The sequence below is a fragment of the Bison bison genome, unplaced genomic scaffold (genome assembly GCF_000754665.1).
Source record: "Bison bison bison isolate TAMUID 2011002044 unplaced genomic scaffold, Bison_UMD1.0 scf7180017864457, whole genome shotgun sequence".
In the NCBI taxonomy this organism is placed as follows: domain Eukaryota; kingdom Metazoa; phylum Chordata; class Mammalia; order Artiodactyla; family Bovidae; genus Bison; species Bison bison.
The window spans coordinates 844951-864168 of NW_011495019.1; positions in this window are offsets into that span (position 1 = coordinate 844951).

The window sequence follows — 19218 nt, forward strand, 5'->3', positions numbered from 1 at the left end:
GTCATGTTGGGGCAGGAGAGGGAGGGGGACCCATGCCTCCTGCCAACAGGCAGTGAGGAACTGACAACAAGTCAACAGCCATGAAATGAGCCATCTCAGAAGTGGCTCCTCCAGCCCCGGTCCAAACTTCAGATGATGGCAGCAGCCCAGCCAACAGCTTGACTAAACCTCACGAGAAATTCTGAGCCAGAACCACACAGCTAAGTTGCTCCCAAATTTCTCACCCACAGAAACTGTGAGATAATAAACATTTGTTGTGTTAAGTCAGTAAGTATGAGGTAATTGGTTACGCACGCAGGGAAAATAACTGTAGCACACTAGGTTGTGAATCCCAAACTATCATTAAAGTCCCTCCAAGGTTCTGGAAACAGACACCACCAGAGAGAAGCACACCTGTACTCCAGCAACTTCCTCTTGTCTTCAAGCCTGACATCTAGAGCCAGAAATATGGGCCATTTATGTAATTTAAAACTTTCTAGTAGCCACACTTAAAAGGAAATAGATGAGAATAATTTTAACAATATACTTTACTGAAACTAACATTCAAAATACTAACGTCGAAATTTCAACATGTCAGTATAAAATATAGTCAGTATTTTAAAAATTCAATGAATTTTTTTTGGACTGAGTCTTTGAAACCTAGGGTATATTTTATACTTCCAGTGTCACTTCGGTCAAGTCACATTTCAAGTCCTTGACAGCCACAAGTGGCTATTGTGTAAGACAGAACAGGAGGCCTCCATGGTGGCTCACTGGTAAAGAATCTGCCTGCCAATGCAGGAGACACAGGTTTGATCCCTGACCGAGGAAAACCCCACAGGCCACTAAGCAACCAAGCCTGTGGATCGCAACTCCTGAGCCTGTGCTCTAGAGCCTGGATGCTGCGAGTACTGAGTGTGTGCGCCCTAGAGCCCATACGCTCCGCAAGAAGCCCACGCACTGCCAGTAGACAGCGGCCCCCACCTGCTGAAACCAGAGAAAAGCCTGCACAGCAACAAAGCCCAGCAGGGCCAAAAATAAATAAATTATAAAAGTAAATAAAATCTTAAAAAAAGAGCAGGTCTAGGGTTTCTTCTACAGCTTGTTGCCCCTTCAGGAACATGATTGTGGAAATCAGAGGTAAAAGTAAGAATTTTTTTAAATACCGGAAGGATTCTTTTTTCTCTCTCCCTACTGAGATTCCTCATTTACATAGGCTCCCAGCTAGGAAGAAGTGGCCTTCACAGAAGGAAAGGGAGGGGACTGTTAAGAAAAGGAAGGACCACCCTGAAAAACTGAAAAGAAAATAATTCCACCGACAAAACATCAACACCAAGAAGCAGGGTGAGTACAGAGCACGTCACCACGATTTTGATTGCTGTTTCCCTCATCATTCATTTACCCTCCCACTACATACACAATCCTAGATCCAACTGAAAAGGAAAGATGCAGTTTGCTCTGAAATGGAAGGTCTGAAAGGGGCGGGCAGGAGCAAAGTAGAAGAACATTTGGCTTTCTCCAAAAACCCTTTCTCCAGCTCACACATTTGCCTCCCCTCCACCAGCAGTGTTAGCTTCTAGGATCACTGCTGGAAAGGAGGACAGATCAAACCCAGAGCGTTCAGGAGACAGTAATCTCAACAAGAAGATCTGCTCCAGTGCAACCAGAGTCACCCTCTTCCTCCTCCCACTCCTCCTTCTTGAGAAGTTAGATTCAGACCATTGTGGAAAAAAGCCCAGTTGTGTGAGTCACCGCAGCCATTCCAAGCGGCCTGGGCAAAATCCAGCGGACAGCTGGAAACAGCTGCTGTGAGATTAACTGCAACTGGGCGGGAAGGAGGAAAAAGAGGATGAATTCATAGTTTATCACACACGACCCCATTCTCGCCTCAGAAAAGCTGGGTTTTATTTTCTCTCCCAAACAAAAAGTTTCTTCTCCCTGCTTACTTAAGATTCTTCTCCTAATGAAGGAAATGACAACAGGCTCACCACCCTGAGACAATGATCCAGTGTGGGACACCACCTCCACCGCGTGTCTCCCACAGGACAGGGTAACCAAGAACCCATCAGGTGAAGTGAAATGAGTGAAAGTCACTCAGTTGTGTCCGACTCTTTTGCGACCCCATGCACTATACAGTCCATGGAATTCTCCAGGCCAGAACACTGGAGTGGGCAGCTATCCCTTCTCCAGGGGATCCTCCCAACCCAGGGATGGAATCCAGGTCTCCTGCATTGCGGGCAGATTCTTTACCAGCTGAGCCACAAGGGAAGCTCAGGTTCAGGAACCTTCAGGTGGGTAGCTGTAAAGGCAAAACACTGTCGACTTGAACAAAACGCTTAAAAAAAAAAAAAATTCACCAGGAAATAAGAGACTGCTGAAATCTGTCAGAGAAATAGCCCCAGGGAAAGAGGAGTTCCACTCTCCTTACATGATAATGATGTTATAAACACTGTTGATTAAGGGAAAATGAAAAAGTGCCAGAAGCAGAGTGTTTCTCTGCATAACCAGAAGGCAACAAACCTCTAAACCTCTAATCCACTTTCCTACCAGCCAAAAGGATGCAGATCTTCACACATTAGTCCTTGAAGAAAAGGCAGCTGACCCCTGGTCCAGAAACTGTCCTAAAATGGGCAGTGTACCAACAGGTACCATTCCTAAACCAGAACGTCTTAGAATCTCATGGCTAAGGGAACAAGAGGGATTCACTGGCATCTGACACATTTAAACAATCTGTAATGGGCTCTGGTCATGAGACCCAGGCAGCTCGTGAGCACCCTCCTCAACTGGGTCTCTGAACCCCCAGCCATCCTTCAAAAGCCCCACGTCCACAGCTCGCGGTTTTTTGTTTTGTTTTGTTTTTTTACCAACACACACTCCAGGGTGGTCAGTCTTGGATTCTTTAGTCACTTTAGACATTCACATGGTAGAAGTAGTACATATCCTCCTAATTCACCAGGCAGATCATCCATGAGTATAGAAGAGCTGCAGCCTTCAGAAGGCAGCTCCAGAGGTTTTAAAAACCAATGAAAAGCTCCTTCAGCTCTCCCTGCTGCCCACCTGCCAGCAGTGACGCTGTTTCTAAAGTAAGCTACAAAGACTTAAAGCGTCTCTATACCTTCTCCTCCTGAGTGCTGTTTTTCACTACAGGACTTTAGTTATTTCTTCCACTAATATTTTTTTAAGTATTTATGATATTACATCATACACAGGACCTCTTGCAACTAATTGCTGAAGCCAGCCATTAGCGAACCTATAAATCGTGGAAGGAAGTGAGATGGGGAAGGAGCACAGAGGGAAGTCTGAGTCAGCTTCCAGGACAAAGGGAAGCTTTTCCTGGCCTCCCAGGTTTAAGATTAAAATAATTAGTATGACAACTTTTGTTTAAAAAATGTAAAAGTCATAAAAACTTCTTCAGCTGCCATAGCTTATATTTTGGACCCCCTCTTATTCTCCTGTATGTTTTGTCTTTTCAAGCATACAGCAAATCCAGAAAGACAATTGTGATACAATTTTGTAACAAATATAGACTTTCTAACCAACAAATTAGCACATGTGACACCATCAACTTCAACTGTTATTTAATTTTGGCTGAGTTTATACAGCACCTACCCAACTGAATTGACACCCTTGACAGAGCACCCCGGGATCTTCCTGCCCACACTACCTCATAAGAGCAGAACCTCAAACCACCACCTCTTGATTAGGTTTCACCATATATTAAATGAGTGCAAGGATGAGACGGAAGACTGGATCTAAAATGCACAAAACGAAACAACAAAAGTGATTCTTTCCCAAGGAAACCATCCTCCAGAAGAGGAAAAGAAGAAAGCTTTTGATCAAATCTGAAAGATGACAGTGAGGCCTCTGCAGCCCCGCCGTGAGAACCCATCTACTAGCAACACGGCTAAGCTGCCAAAGCCACTTACATCTGCATCCCCTTCTCCTTCAGCATGTATTTCTGATAACTTCCTTTCCAACTAGCCCATGGTGACAGCCACTGCCATGATAGCCAGTCGTGATTTTAATAAATCTAGTCATCTGTTTTCCAGGGCAACCTGAAAAAGCCAAAAAGTAAGCATGGCCTAGGCCAGCTCTGGCGGGATCCATGAAGCTAAAAAGGTAGAAAGGGGTTTGTAAGAAGATACCATCAGCTAAAAAGTCAGAGTGTATTCAATTCAAATGTGGGCATGGTAGTGATCACAGACTCTTTTTTTCTTTTCCCCCAACCAAAGCAACTAGGGAAAAGAATCATACTTGGGGTCTAAGAGGAAATTGATTTAAAAAAATAAGAGGTGGAAATAACTGAACACTATACTTTGGAGGAACTTGTCATATTAGAATTTTGGTTAACAATGCATTGCTGGATGGGTATAATTACCTATACTTAGCAGACAGGTAAGAAGTTAAACATCTCAGGGCAACATTTCACAGAAGACAGATGTCCAAAGACAGAAACTCAATTACTTAAAGGCACAAATTATGGGGAGAACTTCTTAGACATGGAATATAAAACATATGGGAATGCATTATTAATTTTACACATTTAATATCTAAAACCAGGATATGCAAAAGTTATAGTCCTTTTAACAATGCTAAAATACATACACTATATTTAAAGACAGAATTTTAGAGCTGGAAGGGATTGCTAGACAATAGATCTGTAAAATAGCAATTCTAACAGACACTAAGTCCAAGAAGTTCAAAGCACTTGGCTTTAAATGCTATATATGTGCAGCATGAGTAAGACTTTGAAGCGTTAACTTTTGTACTTTATGATCTGTGCTAATTTATAACCTCTGTGTTATAGTCAATGTTATTTAAAAAAAAGAAGAAGAAGGAAGGAAAACAGGCAGAGATACAAGGAAGAAAGAGGAAAAAGGGAGGGAAGGAAGAAGGGAGAGTGAATGAATACAAGTGCCCAAAATGTTTTAGACCTCCTGTGATAGGAAAAATGCATCCCACTGGGGTTCTAGGTATCTCCCTTCCTTGCAGTTTCCTTTGCTTTTCCTCTATTTCTCTAGGTCCTTTGTCTCTCATTGGCAGCCCTGGTTTCCTTCTCATCCTCCTCTGTACTTCTGCTCATCCCCCTTCCATGTCTGCCTGCCTGCCTCTTTATATCTTTCCCTTTGCCTGACTCCAACTCCACATCCCCACACAACCCAAGAGTAAATCTCACTCAAAAGTAAACAAGAAGTTTAAAAAAATTCTTTACAATGTTGCAAATGAACAGATCAAACCCTTCCATCATAGGAAACTGAGGTTCTGGGAGATTATACAATTTGACCAGTTTTGTCACAAAACTCTTATGTGACAGAACCAAAACTAAAAGCCAGCTTTTCCCATTAAAGTACTAAAAGAAAGCACAGAATGTTATTTTTAAATCTCAGTAGATAAGGTCTCTCTCAGAAAGAAACAAGATCCAAAAACTTAAAAATCAATACCTTATATAGTTAATCACACTAAAAATTTTTATCTAGCTTCAAAACACACATAAACACATATACTTATATACTATAGACAAACTCAAAACACCAGTGACAAATTAAGAAATTTTGTAACATGAATGGCAAAAGTTATTTTCCTTAATTGTATAAAGTTCTTACCACCACCACCACCACCACCACCACCAAAACCCCACCATTCTTCCTAACCTTAGTTTATGACAAAGAAATACAAATGACTTTTAGATATCTTTTAAAAAACAAATCCTTTTTATTACAGAAAAACAAAAGATCACGGTACCAGTTTTCATGTATCGGAGGACTGGTTAAAATCAGAGTTTGGTAACATACAGTTTGCCAAGCTGATAGGAAAAAGTCACTCCACTATACACACAAGTACACAATTTTGAAGGCTGCTTGGCAATACCTATCAAAAGTTTAAATGAACATACCCTTAGAAATTCAACAACTCCACTTCTCAGAATCTGTCCTCATGTACTTACTTATATGTACAAGAAAATATTATATATAAGCAGCATGGCTTATAGTAACAAAAGATTGGAAGCAACCTAAATGTCCAGCAATAGGAAATGTTTAAACAAATCGTAATTTTAGAACTACAACAAACCTTACTATGGAATACTAAATGGTCATTTCAAAAGAATGAAGCTGATCTGTACAAACCGAAACAAAATGTTCTCCAAGATGTTCTGTTCAGTGAAAAACAATGAAGAGACTTTAGATACATAAAGGAGTGTACATACATGCACAGAATTTCCCCATAACATAACAGAAACTACTAAGGTTTCTATCACACAAACTTTGCAAAAGGAACTTTAGGGCCCTTCTAGTTCCAAGAAGTCCTACATTTTAAGTTCTTCCGGACAGCTAACCTGCAGTAACTCTCCTAGAAGACCCATCCCCACTACCTCTCCTGAAGCTCTTAAACCCTGGATAGAACGATGACTCTCTTCTCTGCCTTTCGACCAAGTTCAACTGGGCACCTTGGTAGCCCCCTTTCCACTTCTCTATAGCTTTGCATTTTTCTTCACTCTCTCAATACTTCTCCTATATCCTAACATTAATTCATTTTCCCCATAAATATACCTCACAGCCTTCCAAAGCCTAAAGGCCATTGCTAGCAACTGGCATTCTTTCTGCTTCCCATTGCTGCCTTTCTATCAATTTCATTTGTTACTCAGCAAACACTTATTGGCTAACAACCGTATTCCACATATAGTTAAGTTCTACCTAACAGGTGGTCCCTGTTTTAAGAAACTTGCAGTCTAGGACAAATATTCAAAAGCAAACCTCTTGGCATAGCATGTAAGAGGGAGAGAAACTAGATGAAGAGGAGGTAACCTTTCAATGTTTAGCTACATATACCAAGTTTAGAGCTCTGGATACCTCTAAGGAAGGAAGACAGATTAGGGTTGGTGGCCAAAGTGTCCACTGGCTTTTATGTGTTTCAATTTTTAGGTTTTTTATCTGTAAGAATATATTTGTATATTAATTTGTAATTAAAACATAAGACTTTAAAAAGGAGGCAATAAACCCAAGCATGGGGCCTGGCAGATAAATGGAGCTCCATAAACGATCACTAAACATCTGTTTAGACAGAGTTCCACAGAGTAGAGTGGAAGGAGAGAGACACCATATTCTGTTGCCCTTACTCAACAACTCCTCTTTTAAAGTTAACACAGGGTTTCTCAGCCTCAGCACTACTGACCTTCAGGGCCAGACCACCCTTCACTTTAAGGGCCGCCCCATGCATTTTCAAACACGACAGCAGCATCCCTGGCTTCTACCCACTAGATGCCCACAGCACCTCCAGCTGTGAGAATCAAAGATGTCTGAAGACATTGCCAATGTCCCCTGTGGGCAAAATCTCTCCAGTTGAGAACTGAATTAATGCTTACACATTATGCTACTTCCTCAAACTCAAATTGACAGCCCTTCCAAAGCCTCCAAGCTCTTCAAATCACTTATTTCCAGGGGACTTGATCTTTATCACAATCATCCATTTGATTACCATTCCTGAGAAATCATCACTACCTATAAACTCTTCTAACATCAAGAGCTCAAACTCGAGTCACATGCCCCCTCTCTTTTGTCTTCTCCCACTTTTTTCTTCCAGCTGAATCTGTCAGTCCCAGTTTATCAATGCTTAGCCCAGGGTAATGTGCACTTGGTCACACTCGTGGACTCCTGAGTACTGTTTGACAGATTTAAGAAATCACCAAGACCACCTCAATGCAAGCTGGCACTTAACTGAGACTTAGCGATCTTTTTATTCTACTTTTTAATGAATGCTTATTATACTGGAACAGCACTTACCTCTAAAATGTCCCTACCTCCTCAAAGTGTCAACACAACCCCTGCCTAGAGGTTACTATTCTTTTCTACCTGAAGGAAGACAGAGATCTTCTGACATGAGCCTGGTCAACTTTGCTTCTCATTACCTCATACGCAACAGATGCTCAATAAATATGTGTTAAATTTAGGAAGGAAAAACATCATGGTTTTATATTGGCTCTATTTAAAAGAGCAATCTTTATGAAGGGAAAAAAGTTCTAAGTTTCTTTCTAATTGAAGACTTTATTCTACAATACTAAGCAACCTTGGAGAAGGCAATGGCAACCCACTCCAGTACTCTTGCCTGTAAAGTCCCATGGATGGAGCCTGGTGGGCTGCAGTTCATGGGGTCGCGAAGAGTCGGACATGACTAAGCGCCTTCACTTTCACTTTTCTCTTTCATGCATTGGAGAAGGAAATGGCAACCCACTCCAGTGTTCTTGCCTGGAGAATCCCAGGGACGGGGGAGCCTGGTGGGCTGCCATCTATGGGGTCGCACAGAGTCGGACACGACTGAAGCGACTTAGCAGCAGCAGCAGCAAGCAACCTTAAGAAGGGTCAACATGCCTTCTCAAGGCTACCAATAGCAATCAATGGTGTAAACTGCTGCTGCTAAGGGACCCTCTCCATAATCATCAAGGCACGCTAAATATAAACTCCAATGACAAGCAATTACACTGCAAATAAAACCCGATGCCGGTAACTGTGAGTGATTCTTAATTCCACAATTCAGTGAGATGCAGAGAAGTACCTTAACAGGACGACAGAGCATCAATGGCAGTGCCACGTGCTAAAGACCCGGCACTCGGCTCTCTGGGAAGACCAACAAATATTCTCTGAGAGTATAAACTGCTCTGCCACAGGAGATAAGGGCTTTAAATAATTAATCAGCACAGGCAATTGTACAATATCTTTAGAATTAAGTGTCCCATTTTCATGTAACCCTAATGCCTCCCATAAGTAGGACTTTACTGTCAGAAGAAATGGGCAGCCTCTATGTTCCACTTAAAGAATGTTGAGGTCCTCACTGAATCTAAGGCATAACACTTTCCCCAAGCTTTTGTCTCCCAAGGCAATTAGGGAAAAAGAACCTTGGCACTAGCTTTCGCAAAATAGAGCCAATCATTTCTCAAAACGTGTTCTAAACCTTTTTCTTGACCTTCAGCTTATAGTAGCTTAGACAAGTATCTTAAAAGCATTTCCAGTCAGCCATTTTTGGTAACTTGTGAGCAAAATTATTTTTAGCTGAAAAAGTTTATTTCAATCCCTCTCTCATAACTCAGAAGCATCTGACCAGGTTTGGTTCAAGCTTTCCAGAATAATTTGTCTTTGAGTGGATTCAAAGCATAGGACAGTTCAGCTTCAAAGGGGAAAGTTTCTCCTTAAGAGGCATGAACCACCAAAACATGAGAATATGCAAGATATGTGAGGAAAAAAATAAAAAAAAATCACTTGACTACCTGCCACCTACCCTGCACACTGTGGAGATTAAGCACTTAAATGCTCATAAAATGTTTAGAAAGCCTCTGATGGACAAAACATTTTGTTACAGCATTCCATGCTATGAAGAGCAAAATGCTTGCCTGCTTTAAATTTATGCTTCACATAAATTTAAATATAATGAAATGGAATATAAAGTTCGAGTTGTTTCCATGCAACATTCAAACTGTGATTCCAAATAGAGGGAAAGTTTCTTCTGGATGAAGAGAGCTGAAAAGAAAATATCAGTAATTCTGCTAGAAGGCACGTCTACATATATACAACATATACAATTAAATACAGGTTTTCTTTGTTCTCTCTTACAATGTTTTTTCCTTTTCTTTTTCCCCTGCTTTGGGATGAACTAAGACAGTGCCTCTACTCTCCTACCACTATGAGATTATGCTCCCAGAGTGGTAGGATAATCCATTACCGCCATCCAGTCAGCCTTGGGAACAACAGTACCTGACTGCAAGGAGATGGCTGTCTGTGAAAGACACTGGGGAAATCTGCTGCTCTCACGCCCTCTGTCCCAGCCCCACCGGCCCACACAGTTCCTCTCCTACCTGCTCCTTGGACAGTGTGCTTCTCCTGCCGGGTGGCCTGTGCCTCCCTCTCCTGTGCCTGCCTAAGCCCTGCTCACCAATGGCTCCTGCAGAATGCTCTCCTTACACCCATCCCAGCCTGGCTGGATAAGAATCCCCCTATTATGCTGCCATAGAAACCCTGTACTCATCCTATCAGGGTACAGAAGCTCCTTTATTTACCATCAGGTTAGGTCTGGAATGAAAAGCAGTTCCTAAGTCCATTAGTTCATAAAATTCCAACATGAAAAAAATCCAAGGAATCCATGGATGCGCCTCTAGTAAGGGAACATTTCTTAAGAAAACTAGAGAGGCTTATGGTAGTGGTTCTGACTTGCTTTGTTTCTTAACTCACTTTATGATTTGCACACAGCCCTTTATATCATCTGCTGTTGAATGAATCATCCCATACACATATTAACATTCATCATCTCCTAATTTCACCTCCATTCTTATTCATCTCTATATTTATCTATTTATTCATATGAGCACTTTCCTTATAACCAAGTTTCACCCTTACTGAAGACAGTTAATAATAAGTGTAATAAGACATAGTTAGTAAGCACTGGAAACATTCCATACGCCAATAAAGTGTGACAGACAGAATTAAAGTAACCATGTGCCACCAGCAGTACTACTGTTCCTTTGCTTGTGGTAAGCAGAATTGGCACACTTGTGTTCTAACACATAACTTCACTCATTTTTCTCTGAAAACTAGCAAGTTTAAGGATCATAAGTAAAATAGCTCCTGCGCTTATTCCTATATAATTTCAATAAACTATTTTATTTTTAAAACAACACATGCAGGTAATACAAAATTCAAAAGGCACAAAAGGTATACAATAAAAATGAAATCTTTACCTATAACCTCTTCCTCCATCACTCGTTAGCCCTCCCCCAAGAGGCAACGAGTGTTAACCAGAACCTTGCATTTCCTGGCAAAGAGATTCAATGTGTACCTGGATATATATACCTTTTTTCATTACACAAACAGTAACAAATTATACCCTTTTCAGCACCTTGACTTTTTATACTTTATGTATTTTAGTGTCTTAGGTGAAGGCAATGGCAACCCACTCCAGTACTCTTGCCTGGAAAATCCCATGGATGGAGGAGCCTGGTAGGCTGCAGTCCATGGGGTCGGTGAGGGTCGGACACGACTGAGCGACTTCACTTTCACTTTTCACTTTCATGCACTGGAGAAGGAAATGGTAACCCAGTCCAGTGTTCTTGCCTGGAGAATCCCAGGGACGGGGGAGCCTGGTGGGCTGCCGTCTATGGGGTCGCAAAGAGTCGGACACGACTGAAGCGACTTAGCAGCAGCAGCAGCAAATGCATTTACCTAGAGCTAATTCTTTTTAATAGCTGCATGATATTCCATTTTATGATTGTACTTTAATTCACAGTTCCCCTGTCAAAGAGCATTTTGATTTTTTTCAACCCTTTGCCATTTCAAATAATGCTGCACTATATATTCTTATACAGAGAAACAACAATATCTGTAGGATCAATTCCTAGAGGTGGAACTGCCGGATCAAAGAAAACATGCATTTTACATTTTGGCAGACATTGCAATAGTTCTTCATGGAATGTATGTGACTTTTCACCCCCCAGCAACATGAGTACCTATTTCTCTACCTACACCCTTACCAATACACAGCGCTACCGAATTTTTCTTCCCATATAGAGTTGTTCCAGAAACCTCCCCCAACAAGCCTCAAACATTCCATACGAATCTCCTTTAACTCATAATCCTGGCATCTAGCATGTTGTAAGCATTCAAATGTTGAATGAATGAATGAGCAAAAGGGGAATTATCTTTTGCATAACATGAAAATTTTACTTTTAATATAAAGAACAAGGACAGGGATTTAAATACTAACAATTTTTTCCCTTTTGAAGGAGGGAGAGAGGAAAGTAAGAAAGGATGGATGGATGGATTCTGCTCTAAAATGCTTTCTTCTAGAGGTTTCTAAAAAGCAGTGAAAGATGCCTGTCTGAAACAGTCAAGTATTGTCCTACCTTAAAGGAAGGTATATAGTCTATATTCAAAATGTCAAGAAAGCTGAAGGGCCTAAAAAGGAATAGCAAGATCCCTTCTCTGAAACTGGCAGGGGATACTGAAGCCTCTCACATCAGAATTCCTTTTACACGCTTTCCGAAGAATTGACTCTCATCATGTGTTGCACACAGTCACACAGCCAGTTAACACTTCATTTATTTGCTTCTGTGCAGTACTTGGCACAGTCACTGCTAAAAATCTTTCACTGAATACAGTACACCAACCTCTGCACTGCCACTGGTTGTGGTTTGCAGGAGTCCCCAGTGCCCTGCCAGGTGCTGTAACAACCACTGTAACAGACAGCACTTACACAGTGCTTATCGTGGACCAGATACTCTTCCAAGCGTATTATATTTACTATATTAACTCATCTAATACTCACAAGTTTGTAAGAGTTATTATTATCCCCATTTTACAGATGAAAAACTGAAGCACAGAGGAGATAAGGAACTTGCCCAAAGGACACACAGCTAAGTAGATGCAGAGAAGAGAATTTGAATCAAGGCTGTCTGATAGCAGAATGGCATCTCTTACTCCAGTATTTTAATACAGTGTGATCTCCGCTCTGACAGAGTTGCACCGAGTATCTCTAACCCAGAGCACCAAGCTGTGACATAGCAGTTAAGCCTCTATCAGAGCAATGATCACACTGTATCAACATCATCTGTATACACATCCACTTCCCCTCTGCAGGCTGAAGGCCTAGTCCTCACTGTGCCTAGCACTACCTGACAATAAGCCCGTCAGCTGGGTTTTAGGTTAAGGTGGAGTAATAAAACCTCACCCTATTCCTTGGATTTGCACTTCATATTCTCAGTGCTGATGCTTCTCCTGCTGTGAGCCACCATTTCCTACGACTCATCTCCTCTGAGGCAAGATGTGCTTCCTAAACCGCGCTACTTCCCCGAGATGCCAGCCAGACCTCTCAAACTGCCTCTGGGTACCTTCTTGGAGTCCTAGAACACCAGAGACCCACACCACCATTGCTGCTGGGCAGGGCACTGGCAGTCCATCTCCCACCCCCACCCCTAGCAGCCACCAGCCTGCATCAGTGGCTCTTATCAGGAACATGGAGTAATTTGAACCACTTGCCAACCCATCTCTCAACTGCTAATACGGGCGCTTTATGCTCTCAGGTTGCACAAATGACTGGAAACCTTACACCGGGTGTGAAAGAAGAAGCAAATAGGAGAATCAGCACAGCATCTGGTGCCCTTCCCTGCTTCCATTCACTGTGTGGGGCCACAGAGACCTCAGGAACCGAAAGACTGTGTGGTGAGATGAACGTAACCACACAGTGGAGGTCAGCATTCTTCTAGGATGCAAGACACATCCCTACCGGCCTCATTCTCCAAAGAGCTGGAAAGAGACCTCCTCTATGATATTTTTGTGGAGACAAAGGTCCACTACAGAAGCCAATTTTGAAAAGCATTGTTTTTAGTTCATATCTTTAAATGCAGACATGTATACAGGTTAACCAAGCTAGAATCAAAGCCTTAATTGAAATCTTTAATTCTGTATCTGAATCAGAATCCACTACTGTCCAGTAAACAAAAGAAAAATATGCCTTGTTTGTTGACCCATATCTGTTTACCTCCCATTAAAAGTCTTAGTCACAGAGTGGTCATATTCCAGGGATGAAGAGCATTGCCTCAATCCTGAGCTTTCCACAAACAGAAGAGTGAAGTGAAACTAACAGCAATTATGGCTGCTGAGACACAAACACCTATTAGGAACCAAATCTTTCTTTCTCACAATTCAGCACCAAAGTTGGTTCGCTGAACAGCCTCCTGACAGCAGTAACATTCAATCAGGATAAACCTGGGCATTCTGGATATGTCTGGTATAGAAGGTGTCATAATGAATAAAATCACATTGCAGTTCAAGTTGAAACGCAATGACTCGAGGCAGATCCAGAGTATCATTACTAACTCAGTGACACATGGAACATCTGACCCGAAAGGGCCCTACAACCACAAAAAGATAGGACCAGGAGCAGTGGACATGGGCAGGCGGAGAGAGGAGGATGCCTACCTTGTGCTTGAGCATCTTTAAATGGCATCGTCCATCAAGGATTTATGGGTATTCACATGAAAGAAGAGAGATGCACATTAGGTCTCTAACCCTGTGATTCCATAAAAACACAGGCTCAGACTTTATGAGATCCTATACTAATCAGAGTCATTCTTACCAGAGACATTTAGATATAGTTATCTCAGTAGACCAGAACAGAATAATCCTAATTCCAGAAACCTAAAAAATGGAGGAAAATGTCAATATAAGCTGATATAAAATGATCTCCAAATACTTCAGAGAAAAGTATATGAATATTAACACTACCATTTGAGTTTCTAAAATGGAGGGAGGGGCAGATGGAGAAAATATTATGCAAGTACTATCTCTGGACAGATACTGAGATAACTAACCATACTGGTTACTTTCAAGGAGAGAAACTAGGTAGCTGGAAAAGGCAGAGATTTTTTACTCTTCAACCTTTTGCACAGTTTGAATCATCACCCATGTGAATACACTATGTGTTTAAAAAAAATAAATGTAAATGATGGAAAAAACCCTCCATATAAGAAACTCCCAGGGAAATCCCATCCAAACAGTAGAAAATAAAAAATGAAAGATTCTACTTAGTTCCAAAGCTGAAAATCTGAGCATATTCTTGCTCTCTCATACTTCCTCTGAGCCTGAAACAACTTGTCCATAAAAATGGGCACAGATTCTACTTCATCTCACTGAAGCAGAGAGCTGATCCAGGAAACTTTGAGATGACCTCAGCTCTCATGATTTCATACTATCCACCATTACCAATCCACTGATTTAGCTATTGTTCACCCATTATTTGATCGGTAATAAAACTAGAGACTGATAACTTGAAGGCAAAAAAATTAAAGCAAAAACCCAAAAATAACACTTTACCAAATTCTTATTATAATATATCCCTGGTACTGATGAAGAAGCCAAGAAAACACAGATTAAAAGACTGTTCCTGCCTTTAAGAAAGTGAAAAAAGTACTGAGATATAAGAAAACAGGGCCTGGTAGGTACACCTACTCAGTGTCAGGCTCTGAACTAAGCACATTACATACATTATCTCTTTTAATTCTTATACCAATTCTATAACATATTTCATAAGCAAAAAAGCTGAGCCTTTTCTTAGGCTGTGTAACCAAGATCACACAGCTATGATGTGGAAAAGCTAGGGCTCCAACTCAGGTCCCTCTGTCTGCAAGTCCATTCTGGTTTTTATAATCATGGAGTGGGAAAAACTTTCCTAAGCATCAAACACACACACACAAACCCAGAAATCATTAATGAAAATATTAATAAGCCCTGTTACAAAAAAAAAAAAAATAACTTCTGATAGAGTAAAGCAAGGTGCAAAAAGAATATATGGAGTATACTAGTGTTTGTGTAAAAAGAAAGAGGGTGGAATAACAAGAAACTAACAAGGGGAAGACGGAAGAGGGGAAGACGCTTCACTGAACATGCTTCTATAAATTTAGAGTCACAACATCTGCTTATGAGAAGCAAAATGAGATAGCTTAAATTTTGTTTAACTCTATTCCAAAGTTATGTGACTTTGTGTGTGTGTTTGTCAGAATGACACCAATTATCATTTCTCAAAGGACAACCAATTAAAAAACGGCTTGGGATAATACGAATTAGACCATTTCCTTGCTTAAAACAGTATGCTGGACCAATCTATTTTTTTTAGATTTCTTCAAACTCTTGGATACTGTAAAACCAAAGAAATATTTACTATTTGCCTAAAATGAACACTGAAGAAAACAACTCATAGTGAAGCTAAAATTCAGTAAGAGTGAATGATCCCCTACACCAACCTCAAGAAAATCATAAAGGTTTCTTGAAACAGGCTTCCAAGGATTAAAATGCAAAGCCTACTGGGGAACACTTAATCCAAACTACTGCTAGAGAGAGCAGTGCCAAGTAGGCATAAAGGAAGACTGCTTGTCCACATGGACACATGGGTATTGGTTAATCACAGCATTTTTATGCAACTGACAAAATTCATGAATGGTCCGTGGTAAGTATCTCTTTGAAAGGCTTCTGCTTTGTGGACACCACATGCCAGTTAGCCAACTGATCTCCAACACTGTAAAACACAATCAGCTCAGAGCCAAAATGCTGCAGCAGAAAGATCTGTTTAGTACCACAACAAGCAGCTAAAGACCTGTAACACAAAGTGCAGGGACAACGTGTCGCTAAAGTACAGCAAGAGGCAGCTGGGGAGGGGAGGAGGCCACCAACAGAAACCGCAACTTCTAAGTCCTGACACAGACCTTTTATTGGTAAATATGACCAGCATCACGTCAAAGTCCAGGATGATACCAAGATTAGCCAAATCAGTTTACTAAAAATCATAGTTTACTAAAAGTCAGACTATGGCTTCAAGTGTAAATGCAACATACAAAATACGCCATACAATCTGGACGTGAGATGGCAAACACAAACAGGAGACGGGACACCTAAGTAACAGCTGTAGAGCACGACTCCCCTCTTCAGACAAGGCCGCCTCTTCCCCTCTCACTGAGGCAGGCAGTCTAAGACCAGCCACACTTTCAAAACAAGCGTTACCAATTCCCCTTCCCTTTGCCAATGTTCCCACTGTGAGAGACTGCCATTGTGGAGACTTCCTGAAGCACCAACAAAGTCCCCAAGGCCATCACATCAGCCACAGACAGTGTTCCTGGAAGTTCGTTTGAGGTGCAAGCCCACGAGCTCAGCTTTGTAGGTGCTGGGAGCCACCACAAAAACACCTTCCCATTTTGTCAGTTCTTGCTTTGAAATCGCGATCCTACTACCCCACTCCCTGGAAACCAAGAAATAGCAGGTGAAAGCTGTGAAAGCCACAGATTCAGATGGATCAGGGGACGGGCCAGTCTGACTAGGGGATAAGCAACCTCCTTTGCAGATTCTTTTGCAAAGGATGGGGTTGGGGAGGGCTGGGCAAGAAAGGGAGGTGGGGTAGGGAGCCAAACAATTCTTGTCTTCTACCCCAAGTTCTCCAGTGTCTCAGTGGTAAAGAATCTACCTGCCAATGTAGGAGACGTGAGTCTGAGCCCTGGGTTAGGAAGATCCTCTAGAGAAGGAAATGGCAACCCAGTCCAGTATTCTTGCCTGGAGATTCTCATGGACAGAGGAGCCTGGTGGGCTACAGTCCATAGGGCCGCAAAGAGTTGGTCACGACTTAGCGACTAAACAACACCACCCTAAATTATTACCCACTTTCCTCAGAATTTTTATGGAGCACTAAACTACAGAAGGAAAAGGGGGGGAGGGGAGAGGCAAAGAAAATCTTAAGGCTGTAAATATGACTGTACAAAAATCCCCAAGAGGATGACCTACGAAACGAAGCTCCTGCAACAAGGGCTAACTGTGCAGCCGCTTTTCTACTTGCCTCCCTGTCCAAGATAAATAGAGCAGCTCACAGAAGCCCACCAACTTCCAGGAAAATGGAACCGAAGTCCTCTTGACTCCCGACAAGCCACACACCCCTGAAATAAATGCCTAAATGAAATCCATACGGGTCTGCTCTGGAAACCATCCTGGCTGACAGCAGCTAACGCCCCCTCCTCCACACAGCTGCCAACACACGGAGGAAAAAGCTGCTCAAAATAAAGCAATTGGAAGAACTTCCCGTGAGCCTCAGCTTCAAAAGTGTTCCAACTCAAGCAGTGACTGGGGCCCACACACAAACCCCACGGTGCCCCCAGACCATGTCTACAGTTCCCCTAGTCCTATCGGCGTGGCTCCTGCTCCCCACCCCCAACCCCAGAGCTGAGAGAGTCCCTCGGGCACCCCCCTGCCCCCTCCTTACAGTAAATCATGCTTTGCTTGTGGTATTTACAATTAGGATCCGACAAAATCGATGCAGCCCTGAAGAAAAGTAAACAGTGTGCCTCCTCAAAAACCACATGCCTGGAAAAAAATATCCAGTGCTCAGAGCAAAATCTCTTTCCCTTGGCAAAGGAGAAACCAGCAAACCAGCCTCTCTGCGGGGAAAATCCCACATACCAGGATATTATCTGGGGACTTAGGTCCCTAAAAAACCTGAGAATTGTGGCTGAACACACCCATGTGGAAGCCTAAACTTCAAAGGCTCGGTTTCCACCCTTGGGAAAATAGGTTTTTAAGCAGTTACTCAACCATTATCATTTGGCAATTCAAAACTGTCATCTACTTCATAAGTGGTATTTATCATGTGTGCTGTGCCTTAAATCCTCAACTGAAATTTCTAGATGCCACGTATGTGCAGAACACGTCAGAAGGAAGTGATATAACTGGTTGCTCTCGCTCTCATTCCCGTTTTAGAATCTGCTTTATTCACCCAGCATCTGAAAAGCCAGAAGCACTATAAAGTATGCCCATTTCGCCTTTAAAGAGGCCCCAACTAAACTGGCAAGGGGAGTCTCAAGGCTGGAGAACAGGCGAAGATTAACAGGAGCACAAATCAGGGGACACAGGGAAGGAGGTGGGTATGACGAGGGCCAGAGAGAAGATTCCTGCAAAATACTTCTATGAACCTGTCTCCAAAGCTGAGATTTACAAGAACTGTATTAAGTTTCCCTGTTTTCAAACATATCCAATGAACCATCTGAAAAAGAGTGTGCATTCTGTGAGGTGTCTCAGGTATTTTTCTGCATCCATAAAAACAAGCTGTAAGAGCTTATGAAATTCATTGGTTGAGAAGGGAAAGGTGAAGGTCCACAGTTGATCAAATGGGCTTAGTCCCAAGTGGTGGTAATACATCTGAACCACAGCACTCCAGAAGCTCTCAGCAGCACCGCCACTGAACAGCGGGTCAACAGACTGCTCCAATGAACCGGAATAGGTTAGCTCTAATTGCCCTGTCCTCGTGTGGTTCTTCTAGTTCCTCAGTCACAAAGGCACTTTTTATACGTACACACGTGCTCTCAATTAATATCTGAGCACAGGAAACCTAATGTCAGGTTGCCATGCCCACCCGACACTTTCAGCAGTTAAACTCCACCCCCTCTAGAGTCACCTTTAACCCTGATTATCAATGGAAAGATCAGGCACCATTCACAAATCCCACAACACCTAGTCTTTGCCGGAGCTGGAGAGTAGACCAAGGGCCAGACCCCCCAGGGATAATCTGGAAAAACAATTAAAGCCATCTGCTGGCTCCAACCGAGGAGCAGGAAGACAAAGTTCAGTTCAACAAGAAAGACAGTATCTTGATTAGTCAGGCCAGGGCAACGCTAGATCCTATGGATCCCAAAGGCTCCCTTGATCACACGGTCTGGCGGGGCGGGGTGGGAGC